Source organism: Canis lupus, chromosome 28 (genome assembly GCF_011100685.1).
Source record: "Canis lupus familiaris isolate Mischka breed German Shepherd chromosome 28, alternate assembly UU_Cfam_GSD_1.0, whole genome shotgun sequence".
Lineage (NCBI taxonomy): Eukaryota > Metazoa > Chordata > Mammalia > Carnivora > Canidae > Canis > Canis lupus.
In genome coordinates this window covers 34397846-34415984 of record NC_049249.1, presented here as the reverse complement: position 1 = coordinate 34415984, position 18139 = coordinate 34397846, and the positions used below count along the sequence as shown (strand labels likewise).

Below are 18139 nucleotides of genomic sequence, written 5' to 3'. Positions count from 1 at the left end.
AGACTGAGAAGTTTTGCTTCATCCTTACAGAAGACAGACTCACAAGAAAATACAGTTATTCTTGGTGACCTTCTAGGGGAAATGGGAAATAAATCTGGCAGCCCAGAAGAAGCATCCCCATTTATTCAGATTCCATTTTCCATTCAAAGAGATTGTTAAAAGGGTTTCCAGTGTGGTTGGGTTTTTTGGTTTTTTGGTTTTTGTTTTTGTTTTGTTTTTTTTTGCTTTTGTAATTCGGATCCCTCAAAGTAAATCATTTTGTGGTGTTTGCCACCCCAGGTTTGTGTAATAACACGTTTTGTTTACATGCCCAAAGTAATCAAATAACTAAACTCAATTGTACAGACTCCAGTGTGTGGGAATTTGGTATGCCCTAGCTCGGGCTGGGCAGAGGCCCTGCATTCTGTCTCAGACCGATGGCCCTTCGAAGGTTGATCCTGGTTTGGGGGTGGAGGTGGAGTGGGTGGTGTCTATGTCCAGCAAGGCCTGCCTGGTGGATCTCCTGCCCTTTCTGCTCCTAAAGAGTTTGTGGGAGATAGCTGGGCCCTCTGTGCCGAGATTTGAGACTCCAGAGCAGTTATTCTGAACCTTGGCTGCACATTATAATCACCTGGAGAGATTTAAAAGAAAAAAAGCCTGATGCCCAGGCTGCATCCCGGACCAGTTACATCAGAATCTTGGAGAGAAGGGGTAGGACGCAGCATTGGTATTTTTAAAGCTTCTGAGTTGATCCTGTTGTGCATCCAGGACGGAGGAATGAGGGCTGGAATAGACCCCATGCATACCTCTTTTCCCTCACGGACCTTCCTCTTCAGGATTGGAATAAACCTACTGGGATTTTCCGTTGTTGCCATGTCTCGGTGAAGGAGAATCTGAAAGGTACCCACCTCTGGGCGAAGTGCCTGCTGTAGACATCATCCAGGTGGTTCCTCTTTCTGCTGGGCCAGGTCTTGGGTGTGCCTTCCTGCACAGGATTTGGTACAACCCCTCCAAGCCACCACCTTTCTGGAACAGAGAGTGCCGGTTTTATTCAGCTTGTTGCCTCAGGGTAGTTCTAATATGGGGGAGGGGGGCCCTGCCTCCCCACCATCTCTCTGATCTTTTCAGCTTCTTGTTCCTTCTGCAGGTTTGGCACATGGTGATCCTCTGGGGTTCAGGGGAGGGAAGGTGCAGTCTGGGTCCTGGCCATGTCTTGGTGATTCTCAGCAGTTATTCCTTTTCTCCTCAGTCTACAGCAACTGTCACAGTGTCTAGTCACCTGTTTTTTTTTTTTTTTTTTTTTTTTTTTAAAGATTTCACTTATTTATTCATGAGAGACACAGAGAGGGGCAGAGACACAGGCAGAGGGAGAAGCAGGCTCCCTGCGGGGAAACCAATGTGGGACTCGATCCTGGGCCCCCGGATCACGACCTGAGCCGAAGGCAGGCACTCAACCACTGAGCCACCCAGCCGTCCCTCTAGCCACCTGGTTGTACCCAACTGCTCAGAACCTGTCCTCTTGCCGGCGTGCTTGGGATGAGGTGTCATAGAATTATGTTTAGAGTGTCCGGGGGCCGTAGAGAGCATGAGCTCTGTGGCCTGCTTGTGTTATCTGATGGAGGAGAAATCCAACTCCCCCCCCCCCCCCCCCCCCCCCCGCCCACCACCACCACCCCAGAAGTACCGTGACTTTGCCAGGGTCACACAGTGGACACCCAGAGGAACCAGCACCTTTGTCATCTGAGTCCCTTGCTCCAGCATCCTGTTCTCTGCAGAGAGACTCTGAGACGCAGTCTTGCTTGCAGGACCGTGTGCCGTATGCAGCTCAGGCCAGCAGTTAAGCAGAGTCATTGTTCAGAGCCCTTCAGCCAGTGAAACGTGCCATCCGTTGCCCTAGGTCTACTTCATAAGTCCGTGTTTCTCACCCTCTCTCCTGATGCTGCTCAGCAGGGATCCATTAGGCTGCTGAGTGCAGGCTCACTGAGCCCCAAGTACGGGAAACAGTCCTGATGGAAAGTACTGAAACCTTGAGCCTGATGAAGAGGGTTTAGGTTGCTTTGGCCAAGGCTTGTCCACCTGCTCTTCTGTGCCTTGGTGGTGGTGACAAATCAGGGCACTTTCTCCTCTGCTCTGGGAGTTGGGCTGGGGCCTAATGAGGCGGGGGCGAGGAGGTGGGTATTTTCTGCAGGCATTCATTTCCCAGGCATTGATTGGGCACCTGCTGAGCGTCCCGAGTGGGGCTGGGCACTTGACTTCATTAGTTCATTTAATCCTCAGTGCAGGATAGATGGCTGAGGGACTTGCTCTGTCCATTGCTGGAAACACTACCACTCAGAGCAATTACTCGCCCGGAGGAGAGAGGACAGTGGGATTTCAGCTCCTGGCTGGCTTCAGTCCTATGTTCTTTCCACCATGCCATGCTCGTTCTTCATCCAGTGCTGTCTCAGTGGGAAGGTGATACAGTTCCTGCAGTAAGCAGGGTCTGTGGTCCAGGAGGTGTTCTCTGGCCATTACTCCCCGGGCACCTCGCTGCTGCTTCTAGGAGGGGCTTGGGTGGCTGTGCTGTGGAGCCTGCCAGGTAGGCCCATGGGCTCCTGGACAGCAGGGCCTGGCCAGGTCCAATATGCATCCAGCAGCTCCAGTAGTGTCCTGGATAGAGGGTGCTCCTGCTTGCCCGTCCTCCACCTAGGGGTGGCCACCCTCCTCCCAGCTGCCCCCTGCTTGAAGTGCCTTGACGGACAAGGCCCAGCTGGGAGAGGCCTCGGCTGCGCCTGGAATTCCCCTCGCTCTGGCATTCATGTTGGCTAGGGGCCTGGGAGCGGAGGGAGGTTCCATCTGCTGGCTGGGAGCAGCCTTTCTGCATGTTCAGAGGTGGGAGGACTGCGTCCTCTGTAGCCGGCCACCTCCATGCTCTGGGTGAGGAGAGGGAGTCGTCTCCTGGTTGTAGGGGTTTGTGTCTGTGGTTCTGAGGCTGCAGAGGGGGGTAGGAGATTCGGGGGTCCCCGTGATATGGTCCTGGGGGCCATCCTGCTGTGAAGGCTCTCTGATAAGCACACAGCTCCTTTCTTGCTGGACTGGTTTGCTGCGTGACCCTCTGGGCTCCGGATCTCTCATCTTGCTGGCTCTGCCTCCCAGCGTTTTAAGGAGCGCGGTTATAAGAGCCTGTCTGAGAAGCCCCTGTGAAGGGTGTGGTGCCGTGTGGAGGGACACAAGGTAGGAGATGTGCATCGGACCCGAAGGGTAGAAGTTATGCCATGTGGTGCAGGGCAGGCCGCCTTCCAACTGGGGAAGAACCACAGAGGAGCTTTGGGCAAAGCAGAGGTGAGACCCAGGCCTGTGTCATTTACGGCAAGGGCAGTATTGCACTCTGGAGTCAGTGCCTGGGATCAGATCCCAGGTGTGCCCTTTGCTGACTGTCTGCCCCTGGGAAGGTGACCATCTCTCCCAGCCTGGGTTCCCTCATTTGGATGATGGCCTTGCCGGCAGGGCAACCCACCCTGTGGGTTTGGGACACTGAGTGAGGCCCTGGGTGGAGACCCTTAAAACCCAACAAATGTCAGTAAGCATCTCGTGCAGCCTGTGGCAGGCACGTGCTGTTGGGAGAACACGGGAAGGATGGGGCAGTTGTCCTCACGGCCCTGGTGGGTGACACCGGGATGAAGCACAGAGCTTAGCTCGGCTGGGTGGGCCAGAGTGGGGCAAGTAGAGCCTTTCCTCACCCAGCATTCTCCACTCTCAGATGTCTTTAAGATTTTTTTGGTGGGGGGAGGGTTGAAAGCATGTGTTCTAATTTAGTTTGCAGGTGTGTCTCTTAATAAGCATTAAGACTGGTGAAATCTTTTAAGCTTTCTCTTTGGAAACAAAATCTCTGTTTACCGAGACTGATTGACTTTGGTCTTAAACATAGAAAAGTAAATGCGTATAAGCATCACAGCGTGGCCGCAGAGCCTTGGCTCTGCTCTCACCCACCTCTGAATGCGAGTGTGTTCTTTGCAAGCCTCCAGGGCGGCGCACCTCTGTGACCTGAGAGAGTGGGAGGCACATTTACCTCCTTCTTAGATTCTCTTTAAATTCTTTGCAGCTGATGTCTTTATTTGGTTTTGCCGCCTCTTTCAAGTCCGCAAGCTGCCTTCACGACTGCAGTCAGCATTGGTGTATGTCATGTGGTCACAACTGGGGCACTCGCCCCCAGCCTGGCCACTTCTCACTGACCCCTGGGGTACAATTCCAGTTGGCCCCCCAGACCCCTGTGCCACCTGAACACGACCGGCCATCTCTCCAGGAATAAGAGCTCTTTAAAGCTCATTAAAGCTTTTGAACCAAGCCCTTGACCCAGTTGACAGAGGGAACGGCCTTTACCCTCTTCAGTGGTTACTAGGCTTCTCTTGGTGCAAGCCAGTGATTCCTGACAGTCTCCACCCACATGTCTTCTGAGCATTACACATCGCAAGCCCCAGCCTGGCATCCTGTGGGGTGTTCAGAGTGGACAGTCTTGGCATGTGAGATTGCCTACTGGACTTTGGGCAGCTTTGGGGGAGACCCCTTGGTACAGGAGGGTGAAGGTTTGATATTGTTTATTTGGTTCCGGGCAGAGGCCCCGTTCCTTCAGACATTGGCATAGATGGTTGGGGCTAGCTTTGGAGAACCCTCTGCAGAGGACCCACCAGGGTGGTTGGGGTGGGATGGCCTTAACACAGACCCTCCTCTTGGACATGATGAAGCTTTGTGGGTGAGGAACTGTGTGAGGGAGGCATCTGGGCTGCCTCTGTTCTTGGCAGATGTTCAGAACTCATTTTCCTGACTCTCTCTGCCTCTTCAGATGTGTCATTGTTCCTGTGGTGACCGCAGAACAGTCTGCCATGCTGGTGGTACCCTAGGCACAATCCAATCAGTCTGTATCTAGTAAACGCCCTGTATGTGTGTCAGGCCCTGAAGAATTCAGAGATGAGTAAAGCGAGTTCCTGTTTTTGCAGAGTTCATAGGCTTGTGTCATGGACAATGAGACGGCAGTTGTTTTTTATTTTTTTTTTATTTTTAGTAAGCTCTACACCCAACGTGGGGCTCGAACTCACGACCCTGAGATCAACAGTCGAGTGCTCTTGTAACTCAGCCAGCCAGGCGCCCCAAGAGACAGCTGTTGTTTTGATTAAGTTCCTACTGCGTGCCAGATGAAGCATAAATGTGGTGGAGATGTGTGTGCACAGGGTACTGGTGAGTCCACAGCCCCGTGGGAGTCAAAGGAAGGTCATTTACACTGAGCCAAAGGGAAGAGGGTAGAAAGGCTTCCTGAGCCTTGAAGAATGAGCAGGGGTTGTTGAGACAGGTGAAGGATAGGGAGCAGGAGATAACCTCGTTCCAGGTCGGGTAGCAGCGAGTGAGGAGGTGTGGAAGCACGATGCCGTCTTTGTGGCATTTGAAAGGAACAGCAAGTGGATGATAGCCACCCAGATCTGGGCGCCTGGATGAGAAGAATTTGTTGGGCTAAGCTGGTCAAGGTCAGGATGGCAGCAGATGCAAATCAAAGGAGTCCTGTCTTTAAGCAGGAGGCTGGGAGCTGGGGAGTCATATGTCGATGCTTGTACTTTGGGATGCTCAGCATTCGGGGAGTGGCAGCACAGAGTGGATTGGAGCAGACAACTGGGAGCCCACTGACTGAGCCCTGAGAGGGATGTCGAAGCAGGGTGGGGTGAGGGCTGAAGAGGATAGCTCTTGGCCAGTGACTGCCTGGGGAGGCAGCGGGAGGGAAGGGGTGTGTATGGGGGTGGGGGCAGTCTTCTCCAGCAGTCCTCACTTGGGGCCATCTCCAGGGAGACTGCCCAGGGGCCCAGTCCTTTTGACCTTAGGGGACCTCCTTGGAGGGCACAAGACTAGGCTGTTTAGAACATAGAGCTTTCGTCAAGTGCCATCTCCTCAGCCAGAGGGACGTGGTCTTTGTTTATTTTTAGCGGGAGCTCTTGCTTTCAGCAGAGACATTTGGGATTCCCAAGAACTTCCAGAGTTTCTTGCCTGTGCCTACATGAGAACTAAAGAAATCTAAATGAACAAAACCTTTTGGCATTGGATAAGTTGAAAACATCCTTATTTGTTTTGCTTTTTTTTTTTCTCTTAATGGAAAAAAGTAGCCATGTTGGTATGATTGAAAAAGGAGCTTCCATGCCCTTTGGGCCCTGTCATAGCGTGTTCTCACCGGTGTTCTCCAGGGTGGGGGAGTTGCTGACACAAACACGTGAGAATGTTCTGCCTTGGGTCACCTGACTCTTGGCGCTCCAAGTGCTCCTGTGGCCTCCACACCCTTAGATGCCAGCCCAGATTCCAGGCCCTGTTGACCATGTGGCATGTGACTCAGACCCAGAGGAGGAGAATTTAGGAAAATAACGAGCCTACGAGGATGGGCAGGTCAACGGCCGATCTTGGATTTTGGGGTGCCTTTTCCAAGGCAAAACCTGTAGGGTTTTGCTCATCAGCTTTCAGTCCTGAGAAGAGAAGTGAGTTAGCTTTAAATAACGTTAATTTTGGCAGTAAACCTCCCTGTTCATCTAATTCCCAGGGAGATTAGCAGACACTCTCACATATTAGAAAGAAAAATAGAAGAGAGATCGGGCCTGGCTGGCTGAGTAGTATGACCTGGAGCAGAAGAGCCACATGCTGGGAGTAAGAGCCGAGCCTGATGGGTCCGACTCCTCAGCTGCTGAGGGGGCGATGGTTCACAAGTGAATGGGTTCTGACTTGCCTTAGAAACCAATCCGTTTTCTAACTTGTGTGAGGTTCAGGCATGTCCCCGAGTGTTACAGAAAAGACTCTAGGGCATTAGTGCTCTGGGATGGAGCACAGGGCCCCAGTGACCACTCTGCTGGGTCAGAGCATGGCCAGCGTGGTGTCGGCTTGCAGATGCCTGAGGAACTCCCTAGGCCTGCAGGTGTCCTGCTCGGCTGTGAACCTACGTGAAAATGCCTGGCCCAGCCCTCCCCCTGCGCTTGTGAAAGAGTGACTGAGCAGGCTGCTCCTGTCACTTTCTGGGGGATCCGTGGGGTCTGGGGGAGACCAGGTGGTTCCCCTCCTGAGTGGTGTGGTGGTGAGTGGCATGGCCAGGGTTTAGGTGCCCCTGGGGGCACCGGGGCTTAACTTCCAGCCAAAGGAAAGAGTTGGGGCCCAGGGGGCCAGGCTGGGCCCGTTGCTCACTTGGCCTCTGCTTGGGTTTTGGCCCAACCACTGGGCAGTTAAACCAGCATGGTGGTCACAGTCTGTGGTGTCTTAGGGCCCTGGAGGAGAAGACAGTAATCCTGAGCGCTCTCTCCAATGCTCGGGAAAGTCCGTGGCATACCCACTGAGGAGATGGGGGGAGAAGATGTCAGGGGCGCATCTTTCTCCTGAATGTAGGAAGAAGGGCCTGTCATTCAGGCCACAGGTGAACTGGGCCTTCTCATATGCGGATCATGCAGCCCTGTAAAGAATTGCAGAGAGCGTCTCCCTGTGGCTCAATCATAGGGCCGGGATAGTATTTTTCAGTTTCAGAGGACTCATGGGGGAGGCAGTGCTATGAAGGAAGACAGCAGGGATCTTCATGTGGCTCTGCGGCACCTTGAACCTCATTCTGACCCAGCACAGTCGGGGGAAGCACTCTGGGAGGATGTCTTGTGGTGTGCCAGTGATTGACTGCCTAAGGTGAGGGGTCTCTGGTCCCTAGAGGTGACCGGAGCTCCAGAGTGGTGGACAAAACGGGAACCAGGACAGTAAAAGAGCTTAGAGCCCTCAAGAAATTGTCTACTTTGTCTTTCTTAATAGTTTCCTTCACAAAGGAGTGAGCCTCTTACAGTGCAGGCTAGTACGCACGAGCCCAGTCAGATAGAAAAGCCTCCATGGAGGAGAGAACAAGGGCACGGAACCAGGAAACGGGAGCCCTGGATTCTAGTCCTGCCATTCTGTTGCACTTGACTTGGAACTGGCTACTTAAGTTCCCTGCAGACTGGGACGGGCAGTGTCATCTTCACAGAATGGGGAAGAACACAGGAGACTGGAAGTCGGAGCACCCAGTATGTGTCCGGCTACCATTCACCCGACAAGGACTTTCTGAATGCCCACTCTGGGCATTGTGCTAAGGGCGTTACAGACTTCTCATTTAATTCTTACATCCACTGTAAGAAGTGGGCGCTGTGACAGTCCCCTCCTTATAGACGAAGAAATTGAGGTTTAACAAGATAAAGATGCTCAAGTTCATCCTGCTGGTGGGCAGTAGTCCTAGGATTTGAACTCCCAGTTCTTTGTTCTATATCAGAGGTTGGCAAACTCCGCCCGTGAGCCAAATCTGGCCCACTGCCTTCTTTTGTAAATAAAACTTTATTGGCACACAGCCATGCCCACTTGTGTTTGGAGTGTCTGTGGCTGCCTTCATGCTACGGCGGCAGAGCTGAGTGGTGGCAGCAGAGACCCTACGGTCTACAGAGGCTAAAATATTTACTGCCTGGCTCTTTACGGGAACCGTGTGTTGATTCTTCTCTATACGGATGCTGTATGTTCTGTCCAGTATGGTAGCCACTAGCCACGTAGAGCTATTTAAATGTTTTTCAGCTTTCCTGAGGTATAATTGACAAAATCATCAGGTTATTTAAATTAATTAAAACTAAGTGGAATTGAAAGCTCTTCGGTCACACTAACCACATGTCAAGTGCTCAGTGTTGCACAACACAGGTGTAAACCACCACCGTCCTCATAGAAACCTCCACTGGGTGGACGTGCACTGGACTGTTGCCCCGTGTGTGGGAAAATCCAGATTGGAGAGACCCAAAGGTATGGAGGAGGCATTCCAGTGAAGGAAAGAACACTGGACTTTCCTGGCCCAAAGACAGAATTGAAAGAGAGTTCACTGACTCAGAAGTGATGGAGAAACGGGTGACATGATGGAGGGAACATGGGTCCAGAAGAAGCTGCCCCCCAGATTTGTGTATGACCCCTGGGCAAGCCGCCCAAACTGCCCAGGCCGCAGGTCCTGACTGCAGGTGACCAGGTGCTGTCTGAGGGTCCTGCTCTGCCCTGCCGCTCTCCAGCCTGTGATCCCAGCTCCTTTCTCTGCAGTCCTTGACTCACCTGGGCGGTGGCCTCGTCACTTGTGTTGTGCCTGGCACATACCCGTCTCTTCCCCCTGCCCCGCCCCCACCCCACGCTAAGATGGAAACATTTTTGCTCTGATGAAATGGCCATGTTTTCCATAGACACAGATAAGGAACTCCTTTATTCATTCAGAATGGTGGCTACTGTGGAGCTTCAGGAAGGAAGAGGAGTCCCAGCTCCCTTAGCACACTGATGTCATGTGGCTTCCTCCTTAAAATGCTCTTAGCTGCAACACCAAGGCAGCTCGTTGACTAGCGTGGAGGAGCTCTTGTCCTGCTTGGTTCCAACGTTCTCTGAATAAGAGTCTCAGGGTGCCTGGGTGGCACAGTCGGTTAGGCGTCTGCCTTTGGCTCAGGTCATGATCCCAGGACCCTGAGATCGAGCCCCTATTCAGTGGGGAGGCCTGCTGCTCCTTCTCCCTTTGTCCCGCATCCCCCCTCCCTTCAAATAAATAACATCTTTAGAAAAAATAAAAATCTTTTCAGAAGCTAATTAGGGGCAGAGTCATTTTGAGGTGGGAAGGCAAATATATTTGGAGAACATGGGTTTTCAGTTCACTGGACCCAGTCATAACGCATCAGTGCCAGAACCAGCTCCTTCACCTTGTTGCATGTTGGTGGATCTGAGCACAGAGGAAAGCTGTGTGGTGGTTTACTGCTGGGCTGTCCCTGGTCCAAGGATGGCTGCTCTGGGGTTTCTGATGACATGCTGTGTGCTGTCAGGAGTCTGGCCCACTCCTGCTCCCGGGAGTGGCTGGGCCTGTCTGTGTTGAGTTTAAATGGGTACAGTCTGCAGCATAGCCAGTGCCCACTGCCTGTATAGCCAGAATGAAAACTGATAAAGTGCAGAAATAAGCCATCAGGAAGAGTTTTCAGAACCTTGGGCCAGAGTGAAGAAGGGGGAAAGCCAGAGCAGCCTGGATTCAGCCATGGGATAGGTGCATGATGGCAGCCCTTGGTAAGGAGGAAGTTGAGGTTAAGAGGATGCACACAGAGAGGTTTTGTCTCTTGCTTTAAAAAGGAAAAGAATAGCCCCGGAAGGCCAGGCTTGACTGCATGCCCGCCTCTTGACAGTGCTTGCCTCTAGCCAGCCACTCCCCAAATGGTCTCCTGTGTCTTCCTTCCGTAGGCAGTTGGAGGGCTGAGAGCATGGCAGGTTGGGCTGGACCCAGAATTGCTCACTGCTGTCTCATCACCCAGAAGTGGCGAGAACTCGCATGTGTGCGCGAAGAACCTTGGTGCCAAGAAGATTACATGGAAATTATTATTATTTTTTTTACTTAGAGAGTTAGCTTCTGCTGAGCACCTACTATGCGACAAGCACGGTGTCGCATAGTTGTTATGTAGTTGTTAGGTACAACTAACATCTGACAGTTGTTAGGTAACCAGCCCCAGCCACATCCTTGAGAACGTGGGTTCTGACCCCAGTTCATCTGTTCCAAAGCCCCTCTTCTCAACACCTGGTGTTATCTGTAGTCGTGGACCATGCTGCTGTTTGGAAGGAATCTCTTGCTCCTCTGGATAGGCTCCCCAGTCACATTTTTATCAAGGCCTGTGGGCAGAGAAGTAGGTTGCTCTGCGGGTTGACATTTAAGAAAACCCACTTCATTGAGCTTTCTCTTTTTTAATGTGTTGTGGTACAAGAAGTCTTCGTTTGTCCCAGGCTATTTTGAAATAAAAGGCAGGAAACCCCCCTCTCATTTCTATATCTTGCATAGAAGTCATCAAAACAGAATCCTGTGTTCTGTGCAGGAGATGTGATTGAGGAAGCAGCTGTTCTGTTCACGATGACCCGGCCGAAGCCAGCCATCTGTAGGCGTCAGGCATCCAGAATTGTCTGTTCCATCTGCCGGGTGTACTTGCATTTGTTTAAAGTATTTGGCATGGAAACTCTTTTCCTTCCCCAGCCCCACATTGTGAGAGAGGCCAGAGGGAGCCCTCCTCCTGAGGGCAGGGCAGGCGCCAGGCCCTCCTCTGCTCCCAGTGGAGCCACAGCTCGCCCTGGAGAATGGATGCCAGGCAGGGACACAGACCAGGTCAGTCACCCCTCCCAAGTCCACAAGCGGGAAGGCACGTACTGTGTGGGGTTGGGAGTTTCGTGGCACTACTTTGATGTGCTCAGGATTTCAGACAGTCTGTGCTTTCTAGTCATTTTTGGGCCTTGAGCTAACTCAGAATGAGCCAGGAGTGATGTAGACGGATGTGCGTGACCGGGGTACCGACGCCCAGCGAGTCCCCGAGGCTCTGCAAACCAAGGTGAAACCTCGCCCTACTGGCCGTTTTGGTTTGAGCCGTCAGAGTCCGTGAGGCCCGAGGCTGTGGGCTTGTGATCTGGGGGCCAGATGTGGTCCTGGGGCGTGATTTGTTTGGCCCCTGTGATGCTCTCTGAATTTTTGCATTTCTTGACAGTACTTAAAAGCTGGGATTGTACAAAGAAGCCTGGGTTTTCAGCTTTTCCTGACAAGTCAGGAGATTTTTAGCATCACCCTGGGGCCCTCTCTCCCCCACACCTGCCCGGGGTTAGCCGTAGCTGCCTGAGTAGCTGTCTGCTCCCCGGGGCACACTCTTGGCACACGCGACAGCTCCCACCTGGGCGCTCTTCACCCATTTATGTTCCCTGCTTGGCTCTGGGAGGCACTTGACTTTGAGATCCCTGGGGGTAGACAAGACATCCTGAGGACAGACTTAGATGTTCTCATTCTCCAGGTTATTTGGTGCAGGGTGAGCAGTGGTGAGTGGCATTTGCTCGTGGCACCGCGCCCTGCTTCGGGTCATTCCCACCATAATCCTGCTAGGTCTTCCACCTGCAGGCAAACTGACCTAGATCAGCTGGCACTGAGCAGAGGGGACCTGCGGCCTTCATCTCCGTGACACGGCTCCGGGAGGACAGCCCCACATACAGGGCCCTGGACCCAGAAGCCGGCCCTGGCCCCTTCCACCTGCCATTCACCCCTGGGTGTCCTGCAGTGCCCAGTGCCCCAGGGATCCTTTCCATATGTCCTCCCTCCCCTCCCCCAGCCCTATAAAGTCCCTCAGGTGCTTCACCCAGTTTAATCTTTGTAGCCTAAAAGTGCCTCCATGACTTTAACAGCTGCTGCAGGAATTTTTTTTTTTTTTAAACAAAGATTTAATCTTCAAATTATCTTGACAAGCAGTCTGGCTGCCATTTATCAAGTAGATAACTTCTGCTGGTGGTAGAGAGAGGAAGATTTCTGAAAGCATGAAAACATGCTTAGATTCCTATAGCTCAAGTCTCTTCAGGCAGAGATTCGGTGAAGCAGGTGGAAGTAAGGAGAAGATTCTCCAAATGGCAATTTATGTGTATCCAAGAATTAAGTTTTTCTTCTCACATTCCCCCACATATTATTAGTTACTTCTTTCATTTACCTGTTTGCCTCAGCTCCATTTTTTCCCCCTCCTCCTGTGGCAAATATTCTGCAAGCATTTTTTTTTTTCCTTCTGATCCTGACACATTTCACATTTCACTACGTGGTCAACCTATGGGTTCTTACCCTCACTCCAGATTGTTTGTTCCTTACTGACATGCACTAGGGTCATCTGTACCCGAATCCCCCCAGGTCCCAGCCCAGGAGAAGTGCTGGTGGTGGGGCCTAGGCCTCATACTCCTTAATGACCCCATGGCCTTCTGCAAGAGACTTGACCTCGATGGACCCCAGGTTTTTCATCTGCAGTGCCGTCCTCCCAGTCACCAAGGGTCATGGGTACTAGATGTACTAACATAGGTTTTCAAATTTGGGGGAGCACCAGAAGCACCTGGAGGGCTTATTACAGCACTAATTACTGGACCCCACTTGTAGAATTTCTGATTCCGTCGGTTGGGGTGGGAACTGAAACTCTGTTTCTGACCAGTTCCCAGGTGAGGCTGCTGCTGGTGGTCCAGGGACCACACTTGGAGAAGCACTGCTCTAGAACCACACCGTGGGAGCGGGTGGCACACGCTCTCGTGTTTACCTCAGCAAGGGTGTGGGTTAGCTCAGCAAACAGGTCCCAGCTAGCGACTTGAATGCCTGCCCTTGGCAGCTCGTGAGCCTAATCTTCCTTTTTATTTTTGCACTGCGCGGAGGTATGGCTATAAAGCTTTGCATCTTATTTTCTGGGAAACCTAACCCTCAGTGCCCAAAGAGGTTTCACCTCTAGTTGCTATGGACCAAGTGTGCGTATCCCCCTCCCCCCAAATTTGTACGTTGAAACCAAGATGATGGTGTTAGGAGCTGGGGCCTTTGGGGAGGTCGGTGGGTGACCAGGTCACGACAGTGGAGTCCTCATGGATGGGCTCAGCGCCCTGATAGAAGAGTCTCTGAGAGCCCTCATCCGCCCTGCCGCGTGAGGACACTGAGAGGACGGCTCTCTTCTGACGCTGAATCTGCTGGCACCATGGTCTTGGACTTCCCAGTTTCCAGAACTGTGGGGAAAAAATGGCTGCTGTTTATATGCCACCCAGTTCGTGGTGCTCTGTGACGGCAGCCTGAGCAGACTAAGACACCTGCCGTGTTCGTGGGGGCCATTTGTCTTCAGACCTTCATGGTTGTAGTTAGACATTCATTTCCTACGTGTAGGTAATTCTTTGACCTACAGCAAGCCACCCACTGTCCACCCCTGCCATCCATCCCCTCCTTGTCTGGAACCCTTGATGCCAAAGGAGGGCAACGCCGGTTATTCTGGGTTTTGAACTTTGGTTTCTCAGGTTGGTTTTACCCGTTCTTGCCGAAGCAGGGCCCCTGTCAGGTTGAGCTAATAACCGGCACAGAGATCCTGGATGACCCTGCCTTAGTTGCACCCTCTGGGGCAAACAGAGGGTGCTGTCCTTCCTGCTGTTTGTGCTCTCCGGTGCTTCCCCAGAGCCGGTCCCTGGCCGAGGTGCCTTTTGTCTAGGGTGCCCTGAAATCAGTGTCCCCGTGGCCTGGGTGGGAGCTGGCAGGGGGCATGAGAGTGCCCAGAGGTAGCCGCTCTCATCTGTCCTTTCTCTTATCTGACAACAGAGGAGGAGCTAGTCTGGGCTGCCGAAAGTGAAGGAGAACTTGCTACAACCGGGGAAACCGAGGCCCAGAGCTAGGAGCTCGTGTGCCTGCATCCATACGGCCAGCCCATGGTTGGACAGGTCTGAGTTGTCTAGTTGTCGACTGCCTGCAAAGATTGATTTCATCTCGTTTTTGGTTCCAGTTGTCCAGGGTGAGCCTGAGATCGCTGCTTGTTGCATGTTTTTAGCTTGAGTCGGGACTGGCAAGGAGGGGGACGTTGGTTGCTGGTTTTGCCAAGCTTTGCAGCTTTCCTTGCGGTTCTGTTGTGTAGTGTCCCCCTTCCACTCCTGCTGTTTTAAAAACTCGGGAACAATAAAGCAGTCATGGTTTTGAATGCAGCGTTTCTGTGGTGTTTTTCTGAGTCCTTGCTCGTTACCCTGGTCCCCCGCCATCCCCAGGCCAGGCCCCGGCAGCTGAAGCACATTGGCCCTTGTGCTTTTGTGCTTTCATAGCCGCGTAAACACGTGGTGAGCGCGTGCTCAGCACATGCCTTGAGCACATATTTGTAACTCGGGAGTCCGAGACGATTGTGACATTCTCATATGGGGTTGTGCGTGGCCACTCCCCCTTCCCAAGAGTGAGCACAATTATCGTATTGTGTGTTGGCATTCTGGGTTAGCTGCGTGGGTCAGCGCAGGGGCTGCTGGTACAGTGGCAGAGAGAAATAACTGTTGTGCAGCTTGTATCTTTATGCTGTCATTTCGTGAAGGGAGGAGGTTTGGGATATCCCGTCGAGACCCCCTGAGCCCCCTGACTTTGTTCAGCTAAGTAAACCACCAGCCGGTGTCCCTTGTGGCTCAGCGCCTTTGCCTGGTGTTCTTACCGGCAAAGAGGAGAGCAGGACAGGTATGGTAGGGCTGACTCCTGAGAGCTCAAAGGAGTCAGAGTGAGGTGGAGGCTGGGCAGGGGCAGGGCAGGCAGGTGGGTGGTGGCCCGGGGCCACCCTCAGTGGAGAGCCCCCACCTTCCCGGGCTTATGAGGGGCAGTGGCAGCAGCTGGACATGTGGCCCTGGGGCTGCCCGGCTTGCTGGGGCGTTGGACGTGTACTTACTAGCCTCCTCTTGGGATGTCTGTGCTCCTCCTTTGGCTGTGGAACTCCTACCCATCTGTTAAGGTCCGGCACTCAGGCCACCTCCTGCAGGACATCTGCCCAGAATTTACCCCCCGATTTGGGATTAGAGCCTACCCCTCTGTTCTGTGGTGTTCATCATGTTCAGGCACCTCTTGTGCTTGAAGCTCGGTGGGTTGTATGAACTTGGTTGGGTCCCTTCGTCTTCCTCCCTCAGTCCCTGGCACAGCTGGTCCAGGGGGCGTTGGACTGATACCATGAAGAAATCGGACAGACGAGGCACGGCGCAGGGTGTGCATGGGATTTGCCTGTTAAACTAACATCCTCTTGTGTTTAGGAGCTCAGTGTTCCATACACATTCAGCTTCTCTTGGATGATCCTGCCCCTCTGCCCTTCCTTTGCTCACCCTGCAGGCTCCCAGGAGACACTGGCCCCCCGGGGGGGCCCTGGAAGTACTGCCTCCCAGCAAGCCTCGAGGGTGGCCAGTCTTCTCTCTTAGAAGCAGAACGTGGAGGACAAAGCCTAGGGAAGGGTCTCAGGCAGATGTTTCCGAGGATCCTCTGGGAGAAGGGCCGCCGCGGGCACAGGGGCCCTGGCAGAGGCTCTGATGAGCATTCGCAGGTTTCCCAGGAGGTGCGAGCGTTGTCAGATAAGGGGTCTTGTGCTGACTGCAGATTCCGCGGGTGCTCCCGTGCTGTGGAACCCAGACCGCATTGAGCCCAGCCCCTCTGTGGACCGAGAGGTGTAATGCCTCGAATTAGTGTTAACAACACAATTGTGATAGCTGAGGGAAACCCCACAAGCGAGAGAGGTTTCAATAGCTTTTGGCACCAGGAGAGTTGAGACTTGACTTAATGTGGCGAATGCGTTTTTTTTTTTTTTTTTTTTTTTTGGTTCAGCAAACATTTCCCAAGTACCTCTTTGTGGCAGGTGCCAGGGACTCAGGGGACTAAGGGTGGACCCGTGCCCTCCAGAAGCTCACAGTCCGTGGAGGAGACGTACAGCAGCAGTTCATTTCATGCTCCTATCGTTCAAGCTGCGCCAGGTGAAGACGACCTTCCTGGAGGAGGTGACAACTGAGCGGAGTCTAAGAGATGAGAGAGGTTAGCCTGGCTGGAGGCCGGGGAGGCCAGGACAGGCCTGAGAGGAGCAGGGAGCCCATTTTAGCCAGATCAGCGTGAACAAAGGTCTCTACGCATGGAATAGCATAGCGTATTTGGGGAAGTATAAGCATGTTGTGTATCTGTGTTTAATTTCTTTAAAAACAGGCAACATGTGCCCATGTTAGAAACTCAGCAGCGACAAGTAACTCTCCCCGTCCCTGTCCTGTCCCCCAGCCACACATTTCCTTTCCTCTCTGTTGCCCTTTTCTCATTTATCCTCCCAGAGACAGATCCTCTGCATGTGCAGGCATATACAGGTCTATGTACAGATAGTTTAGATTTTTTTGAAAATTACCCTTTTTTTTTTTTTTTGGCATAGGTCATCCTGCATGTGGTTCAAGATTCAAAATGAATATAATGGTATTCCTTTTTTTTTTTTTTTTTCAAGATTTTATTCATTCATTCATGAGAGACACAGAGAGAGAGAGAGGCAGAGACACGGGCAGAGGGAAAAGCAGATACCCTGGAAGGAGCCTGATGTAGGACTGGATCCCTGATCCCAGGATCACGCCCTGAGGTGAAGGCAGATGCTCAACCACTGAGCCACCCAGATGTCCCCAAAAAGGTGTTCCTTGAGGCGTCTCTTCTCACTTCTGTTGCAAGCTACCTGCTTTCCCTCCTTAAAGACCACTGATGTTTCTTTTTGCATCTTTCCAGAGACTTCTGTGTCGCTGGAATTATTTATGTGGTTTTACCCAAATGGGAGCTGATGATGTCCACTGCTCTGGTTTTGCTTTTTCCCTCAACTAGACTGGAAGATGATTTGCTAACAGTATGTATCAAACAGCTCTTGACTGTTTGAAAAGCTGCATTTTGTCCTCTGATGGATGTTTTGGCATTTATTTACTCTACCCCTACTGTTGGGCTGTTAGGTCGCTTCCCATCTTGGCGGCACCAGAGGCGGGTGTTTTCCTGCACACGAGCCGGACTATCTGTGGGGTAGATTCATTTGGTACTTTATGCTCATGTAGCACAAGGGCAATAGAATGGCCTGGGGACTCGGCCCATGATATGTGTTGGGTTCATCTCTCTGGAGGTTGACTCATTCCTCTTTGTGGGAGGCAAGTAAGTTTTAAATTGGGTTCTTCTGAGGGTTTGGGGGAGGAGGAACTGTTTTTATTCCTTTGCTGCCTGCCCTCAGTGACACCTCTGTGATGGAAGGTTCACCTGGGCTGGTGAAGAACGGCCTGCACAGGGCTGTGGTCAGCGGCACACAGAGAGACTGCCTCTTGGGCACCCGTGCCAGTCTCAGACCCTCCTGCAATCCACAGCGGCCTGGGCCGGGAAGCAGCCCGCAGAGCAGCTTTGCCAGTCCCATCTGCTGGGGTCTGTGGACATAGAAGCCACTTCTGGGCACTTGCTGGGCTTTGTGCTTCATGAATATCATGGCTCTAGTAAATGTTTTGTTGGTTTATTAATAATTGAAGTGAACAAGAGTCTGCCCAGGCAGAGAACTGGCCAGGGTGCAGCGGGGAGAGACCCCTGCATAAGCTTTATACTTAGCCCATAAAGTTGCGATGCCAATTTCTGAACTTTAGAAGGCCCGATTATGTCGTCATGTTACTTGTTTTTTAAAATGTGCTCTGCTTCTTAGTGTATTTTATTTTGCTTTTTATTTGACTCATGCATCAGTTGTTAATAGCTTTCACTTCCTTGGGAGGAGGACTTGTGCCTTCAGCCCCTCCCATCACCTCTGCAGTGCTCAGTGAGGGCTTGCCGGACGTCAGATACAACCCTGATCCCATCCAGCTTTTCAGGGATGAGAGCCTGCTGTTAGCTCCTCAT

At 52.4% G+C, this 18139-nt stretch overlaps 1 protein-coding gene across 4 annotated transcripts in view; it reads left to right on the top strand.

Moving 5' to 3' along the window:
- FAM53B (family with sequence similarity 53 member B) overlaps window positions 1–18139 on the top strand; it is a 105966-nt gene that overhangs the window by 5398 nt on the left and 82429 nt on the right. Inside the window, exon 1 of one of the 4 annotated variants that reach the window (XM_038579036.1) lies at window positions 2939–3192. The exons of 1 other annotated variant lie outside the window; for it this stretch is intronic. The gene's annotated coding sequence lies outside the window, so the exon portion shown is untranslated. Of the gene's footprint in view, window positions 1–2938; window positions 3193–14846; window positions 14969–16143; window positions 16295–18139 lie in introns of those variants that run through there. 2 more of the 4 variants (XM_038579038.1, XM_038579037.1) reach the window with 2 other exon arrangements.